The following is a 12232-nucleotide window of genomic DNA, read 5'->3' on the forward strand; positions in this document are numbered from 1 at the left end:
GCACTGGTGGCTCACACCTTGTCATCCTAGCTACTTAGGAGGCTGAGGATCCCAGTTCAAAGCCAGCCTGGACAGGAAAGTCTGCGAGACTCTTCTCTCCAATTAACCACCAGAAAACCACAAGTAGAGCTATAGACCGGTGTCCTCATAACCTGCTCACCTGATTGGAAATGCTCCCTCCCGGTGACATACAGAATGACCAACGGGCGGTTTCCAATTGCTGCTTCGAAGAGGTAGGGTGGTCCTGTGTTGTTGCAGGTGGGAATAAAAGGAGGGAGAAGAGGCTGAAGAACCCGGCAACCCTGAGCCTGTCCTTCTTTCTCAGAGGTGGGAAGTGGGAGTCAGGAACATCTCCCTCCCATCCAGCATCAACTTCCGGGGGAAAGGTCACCGTTTCTCCTGCATCCTTCTTCTTCTGCTATGTGGAGCAGAATTTTCTACCACAGGATTCGTACTTGGGGAGATTTATGGTGACCAGTGGCTGCTGCTTTTCTGTGTTGTTTTCTGGAGTTTTCTATGTTATTCCTAGAAAGCAATTGGGACACACACACACACGCACACACACACACACACACACACACACACACACACTTGCTCCTTTCTCTCCTTCCCAAAGAAAAACTCTGTTATTTATTTCCCTCACCTTTTGAACCCATACTTCATAGATGGGGGCTTTACCAGGAACCCCAGGCCTAAGACATCAGTGTGAATCAGTGAATTCAGAGCGACAGTGAAGTGTGGTGTGAGATGGAGTCACAGAGATGTGTTTGCACACATTCTGCAGTCATGTTGCTTCACTTTTGCCTATTGACTTAAAGGATAAAAATGATAGATCAGTGCTAGCATTATAGCATAGTAGGAATGTAATGGGAATGAATACAAGACAAGCCAATAAAAAATGTCTTCAGGCCAAGAATTGCTAGTATACAGAAAGTTCGCTGTGTACCAGGAGTGCTTCTAGCAATTGGCAGGCATGAGCTGGTATTAAGTGAGCTCACCACAATCCTGGGAGGTGAGTATGGTCGTGGTCTTTACACTGAGGTCACTGCAGAAGGTCCGAGAGAAGCTGGTGGAAGGAGCCTCTCAAATGTCTAAGAAATCACAAGCTGTTTGGGATCTTTGAGGCACATTGGCAAGGGAGATGTGTGGCATCTGGGTTTGTCTGACTTACTATGTGTTTAACTGAAGTCTTCATTTTGTTTCAAGAGCTCAGTACTACCGCTGCCCTTGGAGCGTTCATGTGAAAGAGAGGACATATTGGATATGACCAGAGTAAGGGAAGAGAGTAGACAGCAGTAAGGACTTACTGACACTTCTAAGAGACCTCACTAGAAAATACCATGTTAAATAGATGCAGAATGTGGGGTTTTCTTATCCCTAGGACTGCTCAGAGCTCTGATGTGTTAACCTGCACTGTGATGTGTTTCCCTAGAAGAAAACAGAAAACAAAGCATTGTTCCCACTTGCTAGGTTTCTTTTATAAGGAGATACTCCTGGACCAGGAAGCCATGAAATATACTTTGGGAAACTTCTTATCTGCACTAATCCTTCTTCCCACTTTTAGGGTCATTCATCATTGGCTTGATCTGGCCTGGAACTTGGGGTGTCTCTGGTTGTGTGAAAAGGCCCGAAGAGGTTTGGATGGATCATTTAGGAGGCATTGCACACAACACAATCTCAGCAGTCACTGTGCAAAATCCCCCACCTCACACCTTAGCGAGGAAATGCGAATGTTTAAGGTGGGTATGCTCTCTTCCAATGTGACACAATGCACACACACAGAAGCATCTCATGGTACTGCATATATATACACATTCATACATACATATATACATATTCGTGTATATATACATATATAATGTTCTTGAGGTATCCGTTGTTTTTTTTAAATTAAATTGAAAAGGGCAAAATTTTGGTGAGAACCATGAGCTCTATACTGTTCTGGCTTCTTCTAGTCTCATCTCTTTCTCCTGAGCTTCCCAATAGTTTTAGAAACCATCAGCTTATGGTTGCAGAACGGAGAGCCTGAAAGTCCTATCGTCAGATGGCTCTCTGGAAAATCCCACTTGCAAGATGCTTTCTCAGTGCTGAGGAGGGAACTCGGGCCACCGTGGGCTTGGAAAGCACTCGACCATTGAGCCACAGCCCTGCGCCAGACTTGTCGTTACTCTTGACAAATGTTACTGCTCGCCCAGCGTAAGCAGTCATTTCCCTGGGAGTGCTTATCTGAAATCATCAGCAGCACCTGTTTGAATGTCACAGCTACCTGAAGCAGTAGGTAATGACTAAAGCTACCACAGGCTAACCAAATAGGTTTTCAGGTAAAACTAGGAAATGAGATGTCAGTAGGAAGCTCTGCAAAGCTCTAACAGATCCTTTGCAGTCCGGAAGGTCAGGGTGCAAGCTGTGCACCTACTCAGAGACTTGAGAAGCCTCTTAATGTCACCTCTAGCTGACCTTGAATACTTGCACAACATGCGTGAAGTGAAGCCTAAGACAGAGCTGACAACTGAATATTGATGGTTTGCCCTAGCATGACACAGAACCTCTTGGCAAATATTGAAAATCCTAATGACAGGCACTTAAAAATATCTGTGTCCAAGAATTAATATCCTGAATATATAAGAACTCAAGAGGAAATTATTAGTTGTTGTTGCTAAATTATAAAAGACAAATGATCTGAATAGACAAGTTTAAAAGACAGCTTACACACCAATGCTTTAGACTGTGCAGATGAGTTTTCAAACTGTGCCAGAAGAAACAGTAGCGGCAAACATTAGCCTATCATTGAACTCATCAGATCCATGCTCCTTCCCCTATCTAGTTTTCTGATGCAAGAATAAGTAACTCAGTGGAGTTCTGGAATAATCTGGGGTAAGAAAGTGGAATAAAACCAATTTGCAGACTCTTTACACTGCATCCAAATTAAGAGCACATCCTGTAATGTTTTTCATAAAAATGTTTCAATAAACAAATGAACAATTTTCAATGCATGATTACAAAAACATTTAAAGAGAAAAGAAAAATCTCAGCCCAGAGGGTAGATGAGCTTTGAATGGAAATTTTAGAACTAAAACAAAAATATGGTGGTTGGAAATTTTAAAACTCAGTAGATCAGCTCTGGCACAAAATGAGGTGATCAAAGGGGAAGGTAAATAAACTAGACAATAGAACAGTAGAAACCATCCAGTCTGAACAACAAATAGACTGCAAAATAAAAGTGAGCAGATCCTCAAGGGCTTGAAACTACAATAAAAGAGTTAACATTCATATTGTCAAACTGACAAAATGAGAGGAAACAAAAGGAGGCAAGGCAGGTAAGCACTAGAAGAAATATGGCTAGAAGCAGATTCCCAAAATTTAGCGAAAGGCATAAACATACAGATCCAAGAAGCTGAACACAACCCGTATAGGATCAGGTCAAAGATCCAAACTAAAACACATCGGGGCCAAACTTCTGAAACTGAAAACGAAACAACCACAAACCTGAAAGTGAGAAGAGAGAAACATGGCTTCATGGGGCATGGTGGAAATAGTTAAAATAATAGTAGAATTTCATTCTTCTAGTGTTGAAAGAAAAAAAAATCAACCCAGAAGTCTATATTCATTAAAATGTCTCTCAGTGAAACGGACAAGAGACCTTTTCAGATAAATAACTAAGAACCCTTAATGAGCAAACCTATCCTTAGTATGCATAGCTAAAAAAGATTTGTTTCCTTCTCTCTCTGAGGTGCAGGGATTGAGCACTAGGCCTTGTACTTTCTGGACAAGTCCTGTATTGCTGGAGCCGTACCACATCCCTTTTGTCTGTTTTGTTGTTGTTGTTTTTGTTTTGGTTTGGGTTTTTTTAAGGCAGGATCTCACTAACTTTGCCCAGGCTGGCCTCAAGCTCACCATCTTCCTATCTCCACATCCTGAGTAGCTGAGATTAGAGGTGTGTACCACCACACCTGACTCTAAATGAAATTCTAGAACAGAGAGAAAATGATTACAGAAAAGTGCTTGGAACCCCTAGAAAGAAGAGTAAATGATGGAAAGAGAATAACTAAGCTAAATTCAACAGGCTCTTAAGTTTTCTCAGTTGTATTTGGCAGAAGTAAAGCTTATCATTCTTACATTCTAAATGTAAGCAGTGCAAATATTTTAAACAAAATTTATTATAAACAAGAGAGGGTGAAAAAACCCAAAGGAGGGAAAGTTTCTGTATTTTACTTAAACTGGTAAAATCCCAACACCAATAGACTATGACAAATCATGTATATAATAATACCTAGAGCAACTACTAGGAAAAACCTATACAATGAGATACACTCTAAAGCACTATAAAAACCAAAATGAAATGCTGTAAGAACAGTCAAGTAACCCACAGGAAAGCAAGAAAATAGAAAGACAAGCCAAAACAGAGGGACAAAACAGAAACAAATAAAATGATAGTTTCAGTCCCTAACATACCAATAATTACATTCCAAGTAAATGGTCTATGATCTATTTATATAACATTCTCAGACTGACAATAATAAAGAGCTGGAGACCAGGCCAGTGGTTGCCTGGGGTTAGAAACAAAAAGCAGAAGGGCAATCTTTGTAGTAATAGAGTAGGCTCTGAGTTCTGCCTCCAGCGATGTTCACATAATTGTACATGGGTGACTGACCAGTGTGCACACACACACACACATATATATAATACATATATTGTAGATAATGTATATGTATGTATATATATATGACAGTTGGGCTAATATTAGCCTCCTGGCTTCATTATGTAAGATGTTACCATGACAAAAATTGGACAAACAGTATATGGGTTCTTCATCTGTCATATTTACAACTCTCCCCCCTTTCTTTTTTTTAATTTAATTTATTTATTTATTGAACACAAATTTTTTTGACAAGGTGTTGTGCAAAAAGGGTACAGTTACATAGTAGGGCAGTGTGTACATTTCTTGTGATATCTTACGTCCTGTTTTTCTTTCCTTTCTCTAGGTCAGGTAGACATATATACAATTTACAATGTATCAAGAACATATACAGTAGCCACGAGGCCTACACCAAAGAAAATTTGCCTAGGGCTTTAAATGGAATGTCGACATTAGACAATATGTCGACAGTTGCCTTATATGAACTACATACATAGCTTTTGAGCTATTGTATTCCCCTGAGAGGTCAATTTTTGACCTTTATATGTTGAGTAATTGTTTGGTTTTAGTTACATACTGTTGGGTCGCTGCCCCAATCCTGTGGGGAATACTATTTGACAAGCAGTTTTTGGTTTCACAGACTTGGTCTCTACTGTCTCTCCGTCTCCCTTTCTTAACAGTCATATATCAGGGAGATCATGCCCCTTTGTTTTCTGTGTTCTAGGCTTGTCTCGCTCAACATTATTTGTTCAAGTTCTGACCATTTCCCTGCGAATAACAATATTTCACCATTCCTAATCGCTATGTAGTATTCCATTGTGTATAAGTACCATATTTTTTGGATCCATTCATCTGTGGAGGGGCATCTGGGTTGTTTCCATATTTTGGCTATTGTGAATTGTGCTGCGATAAACATGGAAGTACAAATGTCTTTTTGATATCTTGGGACCTGCTGTTTAGGATAGATGCCTAGGAGTGGTATGGCTGGGTCATAGGGTAGGTCTATATTGAGCTTTTTGAGAAACCTCCATACTGTTCTCCAAAGTGGTTGTACTAATTTGCACTCCCACCAACAGTGGAGAAGGGTTCCTCCTTCCCCGCACCCCCTCCAGCATTTGTTGTTGCCTGAGTTCAGAGTATAGGCCATTCTAACTGGGGTGAGGTGGTATCTCAGGGTTGTTTTTATTTGCATTTCCTTTACTACCAGGGATGTTGAACATTTCCTCATATGTTTCTTTGCCATTTTTATTTCTTCTCTTGTGAAGTCTCTCCTTAGCTCCTTTGCCAATTTCCTAATTGGTTTACTAGGCTTGGAGGGGCTTAGTTTTTTTTGAGTTCTCTGTAGATAACCGATATTAGGCCTTTGTCTGTTGCTGTGCTGGTAAATATCCTTTCCCATATGGTTGGCTGTCTTTCTGTTTTGGTGGCTATGTCCTTAGCTTTGCAGAAACTTTAATTTGTAGTAGTCCCATTTGTCGAGTCTCTCCCCTATCTGTTGTGCCCCTGGGACTCTATTCAGGAAGTTCCTTCCTGTGCCTATAAGTTCTAGCGTCTTTCCTACTCTGTCCTTCAGTACTTTCAAGGATTCAGGTCTGATATTGAGGTCCTTGATCCATTTTGAGTTGATCTTGGTGCATGGTGATAGGCTTGGGTTCTCCCCCCTTTCTCTTCTATTTCTATTACCTTTCTATTCTTGTCTCTGTCTCTGTTCTCTCTCTCTCTCTCTCTCTCTCTCTCTCTCTCTCTCTCTCTCTCTCTCTCTCTCTCTCTCTCTCTCTCTCTCTGTCTTCCTCCCCACCCTTTTTCCCCAAATTTGGAATCTGGTATTTAGAAAAATAGTATTATTTTAGTCGTTCTAGTGGTTTCATTCTTTTAAAGGAGATACCTAGTTATCTGCTGGAATGGAAACAACAGTGGGGCTGTGATAGTAAAGGAAGGCCTTCTGGAGGAATCTGAATGAGGCAACGCAAAGCAGAAAGGAGGTTTCTCTGTTGATGAGGTCTGAGTGTTTCTAACACCACAAGGTTGCTTTCTTTGGAGAACTGCTTGCGTCTTCGGGGTTCGGCTGCGCTGTGCATGGTGGTGGCATCTGGTGCCCTTACAGCACTGAGAACTGTCTTCCAGCAGCTGTTTTCAAAAAGGGTGGCTCTGAATCAAAGGAGTCCCTGGCAGGCCGGTCCCTGGCTCCCACTGGTGCGAAGGAAATACAGGGGGCAGCAGGCTCACCTAGCTAATCCTAGCTACTCAAGAGGCTGAGAGCTAAGAATCACGGTTCAAAGCCAGCCCAGACAGGAAAGTTCATCTGCCACCTTGCAGAAGCCTGGCACAGGGCAAAGGGGCCTGAGTTTTGGTCAGGTGATGCCCGTGGACCTTTCCCAGTTGACACTGCTTGTTCCTCTTCTACTGAAGCTAGCCATTTCACTAGGCAGCATGACTCACCCTTGCTCACCGTGCCTCACGCGTGAGACACGGCACCAGGGGCCAGAATCCACAGCCGACTGCCACAAGATCAACCCAGCCCACCTACAAGGCATTCCGGAAAAGCCAAAGGGCTTCCCCAGGAATAACCCAGCAAGTATTTGAGCTTCATTATAATTTCCCGCTAATGGAGTTTTGGGAAATGAAATGGGAGTTATTAGCCAGATTTGTAAGACTGTCTCCTGAGAAAATAGGGATGAAGATGAGCTGACTTAGCACATAAGGTACCTTGGTTATCCACCTAGCCCAGGAGAAAGAGCTGGCCCACAGCCTACCAAGGCTAGAGAGAGACATATAAGGATACACACATATATTTATGGACATAGAAAGAAATATATATACGCCCTTACAAAGAAAGTAGAATTGATGATAGACATTTGTAGTTCAGAGCTTGAGAGGCTAAAGCAGCAGGATGAAGAGTTCCAGAAAATTCCAAGCCACTCACTCTAGGCTATATGGTCCGGCCCTTGTCTCAAAACAACAGCATACATTTTATATATACACACACATATATGTGTGTATACATATATATACATAAATATATATAGCATCTATAATATACATTATATATACATATATATATATATTCCAAAAGCTTCTTTTCTTGTGGACTGGTTGTACTTTCATGACTCAAGGAGACTGCTCATACATCCGCAGCCACCTTCTTTCCCATCCATGTCTTGAACCGAAGATCCCACCTAAGAGTGGTCCAGTTACAGCGTACATGAAAACTCACTGATGTCCTGTGGATGGGAAAAAAACCACTTCACTGAAGTACTTGCAAGACGGTGTCTTGTGTAGGAAAATGTCTGCCAGTACTCCGGAAGAAGGAGCCATTGCTTGTCAATGGAGCTGAGGCAGAACCACTGCGGGGGTGGGGGGCGGGGAACAGGCAGGAGGGTCAAGAACACCGCATGGCTCCCTAGGAAAGAGAAGGGAGGCTCCAGGATGGGAGGGAGCTGCTCAGCTTGTGTCAGAGGCTTTGTCCCACTTGTACAACTGCCTCCGCACTGGCTGTAGATAAGAAGGAACTCAGAGCCAAACACTGGACCTTGAACAACAGGGATACCTATGTGCTTGTTAAGGAAGGGTATTCGTTTGCTAGAGCATCCATAACAAAGAGCTCCTTTATTAACAGATACGATCATGGACATTAATACTTTTATATTGGTGTACTTGCCATACAAATGCATATAATTACAAATCAACTTCTTACATGAATACAAAGCAACAGGCATGGTGCATGTGTGTGTGTGTGTGTGTGTGTGTGTGTGTGTGTGTGTGTGTGTGTGTGTGTGTGTGTGTGTGTGTGCTGGGCTTAAACTCAAGGCCTAGCCAGTGTCCCTGAACTTTTTGGCTCAATACTAACACTCGAAAGCTTGAGCCACAACTCCTTTTCTGATTTTTCAGTGATTGATTGAAGATGAGCGTTTCATGGACTTTCCTACCCAAGCTGGCTTCAACCTGCCATCCTCAGATCTCAGCCTCCTGAGTAGCTAGGATTGTAGACATGAGCCACAGGTACCTGGCAGCTGTCATATTTTATAATAATTTGGTGGCCCAGTTGCTCAAACAATAAAGATTTATATTCTCATCAATCTGGAGGCTGAATCCAAGATCCAGGTGTTGGCAGGTTTGTTTTCTCCTAAGGCCTCCCTCCCCCTCCCCCCATGGCTTATGAATGGTACCTTCACCTGCATGGCCTTTCCTCTTCATGCATGGTCCCCTGGTGTCATTTTTTGTTCTTGTATAGACACAAGCACACTGGGTTAAGCTGCATGGCAGCGACTTTATTTTCACTGAATCACCTCTTTAGAGATCCTCTCTTCAAATACAGTCACTACTGTAGTTTGGGTCTTGAATTTCCCAGAGACACACATGTTGCATACTTGGTTCCCAGAGTGGCCCAGAAGGTGATGGAAACTTTAAGAAGTGGGGCCTAACGGGCAGTCTTCAGGCCATTGCTGGTGTTCCCTTGAAGAGGATTATGGGAGCACAGGCTCTTCCTTTCTCTTTGGCTTCCTGGCCTTGCCTTAAGCAATTGGCTCTACTACCAGCATTCCACAATTTCCATCCAGCACAGCATCAGAGGCCCAAAGCAACAATCCCCCCATCTCAATTTCCAAAACTATGAGCCAAAATGAACTTCTTTATAATTTAATTGCCCCCAGTGTTTTGTTCTAGCACTAGAATAATGATGAATTCAGTCACATTCTGTGGTCCTGCAGGCTAAGATGTCAACATGTGACTTTAAGAGGAGAGACCCAATTCAGCCCATAACAGAACTTTCAGTATCATAATGTTAATGTAAAACTACAATGGTTACTGCTTCACCTAATCTTCACCTGCACCGAGGCACTACGATCCACATTTTAAAGAACGGGAAACTGAGGCACTGATCTAATTATTGGCAAGATGGAACCAATGCTGCCTGCTAGCTGAGCCTGGTTTTGGATCACCATATCACTCTGCCTCTTCTGTTTGTTACTGAAAAATAGGCAACCGATAGAAGCAAGAGGAGAAAACAAAAACTTCGCCCAATCCCACCCTCCCAGACCTTTTTAAACTAGACTGAATTCTGCTATACATTCCCTTTTCCTGAACTACTTTCCTCTTCAACCCCATTAGCCTCAGACTCTGTGGCATGGCCCAAGGAGAGCTTACAGAGGTGTGAAACACTGCTACTGGCATCCAAGGGAAGCACTCAACTTAAGCAAAACAGGACCATTATCACCAGAATGCTAATGGTAAGTCTCAGGCCAGTAGAACAAATTTTCCTCCCGCCTCATCTATATGTATTCGCTCAATTCCTGCAATGTGCTATAATGAGCATGTAGACACAATGACCTGGGATAGCCGAAATGAGAACAAGAAACGTCCTAAGAGAAAAATGAGCACGGTGCCCCCTCCAGCCCCGTGGCTGCAGTTCACTGATTCAGACTATGTTCTGCAGGATTCTTTCCCTCTGCCCAGGGGGGAGGGAGTGGGAGGGGGGGAAACAAAGGCAGCAGGCAGACTGTGAGGAAACCTATTGCAAACAACATCCGGAGTGAGCAAAGTGACAAAAGAGCCACCTCCCTCCAAAGCACCAGCGTGGCCATTCAGATGGTCAAAATGACGCAGGGAGCTGGGAACAAAGATTCCAGCGTTCAGCTGGCGTTTCCGGAGCCAGTGAAAACAGCCGGGCAGGAAGAGGAAGACTGCTGCCCAAGTGTCCCCCCCCGGGGGGGGGGCACGACTGCCACCTATGCCAGGACCCCTGAGCGTCCAGAGAGCTCCATTCTTCCCACCCCAGGTGGAGAGCCGGCCGCAGGCCCAGGTGGCTCAGGGAAGCGAGGACAACTGGCTTCCACCCCCAACCCCCCCCCCCCCATCAGCCCAGGGGCCATGCCAAGCTTTTCTTGCAGGGAGCAAGGTCACACTTGGATGGGGACCCGCGGAGGGGCTGAATGACAGCTGGGCATGCGTCTCACTGCGGGCCACCTGCTTCCTCCCGAGATGCAGAGCGCAGAGCCAGGGAGACACACACACAATGGGGGGACCCACGTCAGATTCTTAGGGGAAGACGTTTCTTCTTTGTGGACGGAGAGATCAGGACAGGATATCCAGAACGGTTTCAAGCCAAGCCCAGTCTGCAGCCCGCCCACCCTCCCCAAGCACTTCCGAAAGATCTCTTTAAATATCCGAGCCCAGAATAAGTGTGCAAGGCAGCATTTCCCCTGGAGACGGGGCCTCAAGGCTGCCAGCTGAGTCACAGAGTCTCAGAATGGGAGCGCTGGGCCTGGAAGGCAACCACACCAGGCTGAGAGGAGAATGGCCAGGAGCATTCCCACCCGGTCCCTTCCGGCGGCTGCATCCACTGTCCACCGTGCTGTGTGTGAGATGCTAGATCTTGCTCTGCACACCACCAACTTCCCACTCCATCCCTGAGCCACAGCTAAACCTGTAATTCTTTGTCATCGGTTATTGCTCTGAATTGAAAGAGGCCGAGGATACCTTATTAAAAAAAAAAAAAAAAGATTACTCCAAATAGGTTTAGAGGGGGTATTTCTCTTATTTGTTTTTACCTTCTTAGACTATAACCATGTTTTTTAATTTGTTTTTTTTTTCATTTTAAAAACATGTGTAGCTGAGTGCAGTAGCACACACCTGTAATCCCAGTCTTAAAGGAGGCATAAGTAGAAGGATCACAGCCCAAGGCTGACAAAGACAAAAAGCTCAAGACCTTCCCTGAAAAACTAACGCAAAAAGGGCTGGGTTTGTGATTTTGGTGGTTCAGCACCTGCCTAGCAAGTGTGAGGCCAAGTTCAATCCCCAGTACTGACAACATATGTGTGTACACACACGTGTATGTGCGCAGGTGTATGTATCCTAAGAAAAGAGGATACGTATACATACACATGACTCCTACCAGACCCCCAACAAGTAAAACAGAAATAAACAGAGCTGGGGCTGGGAATATGGCCTAGTGGCAAGAATGCTTGCCTCCTACACATGAAGCTCTCAGTTCGATTCCCCAGCACCACATATATGGAAAACGGCCAGAGGGGGCACTGTGGCTCAAGTGGCAGAGTGCTAGCCTTGAGCAAGAAGAGGCCAGGGACGGTGCTCAGGCCCTGAGTCCAAGGCCCAGGACTGGAAAAAAAAAAAAAAAAAAAGAAAGAAAGAAAAGAAATAAACAGAGCTGATCTGTTGAAACGAGGGCTGGAGGCCAAAGCACCCTCACCCAGACCTTCCTTTATACCCACCTCGTACTCACACAATCCCAGAGTTCAAGGCTCTTGGCCATGAGTGTCCTTCTGACTTGCACATACCTGAGAACCTCCTGCTTCACCATGTTGTGAATCTGAATAATGGAGGAAACTCCCTCCAGTTAATTCCTCCACAAAGTTTGTGGCACAGAATGACACACGTGGGCGAGAAGGGATCTGATACAAATGCTAAATTTAAACGAAACCACAAAATGGGTAGCACAAGCCCCACACATATTATTAGTTCTTTCATTCGCTTGACGCACGTTAAGTGATAACATCCTATGTTCAACAGTTTGGGTCTAAGTTCCCCTAAAAGTCCATGCGGTGGTTGGAGTTAGGGCTCAGTTAGTAGAGCACTAGCCAG

Source organism: Perognathus longimembris, chromosome 18 (assembly GCF_023159225.1).
Source record: "Perognathus longimembris pacificus isolate PPM17 chromosome 18, ASM2315922v1, whole genome shotgun sequence".
Taxonomy (NCBI): Eukaryota; Metazoa; Chordata; class Mammalia; order Rodentia; family Heteromyidae; genus Perognathus; species Perognathus longimembris.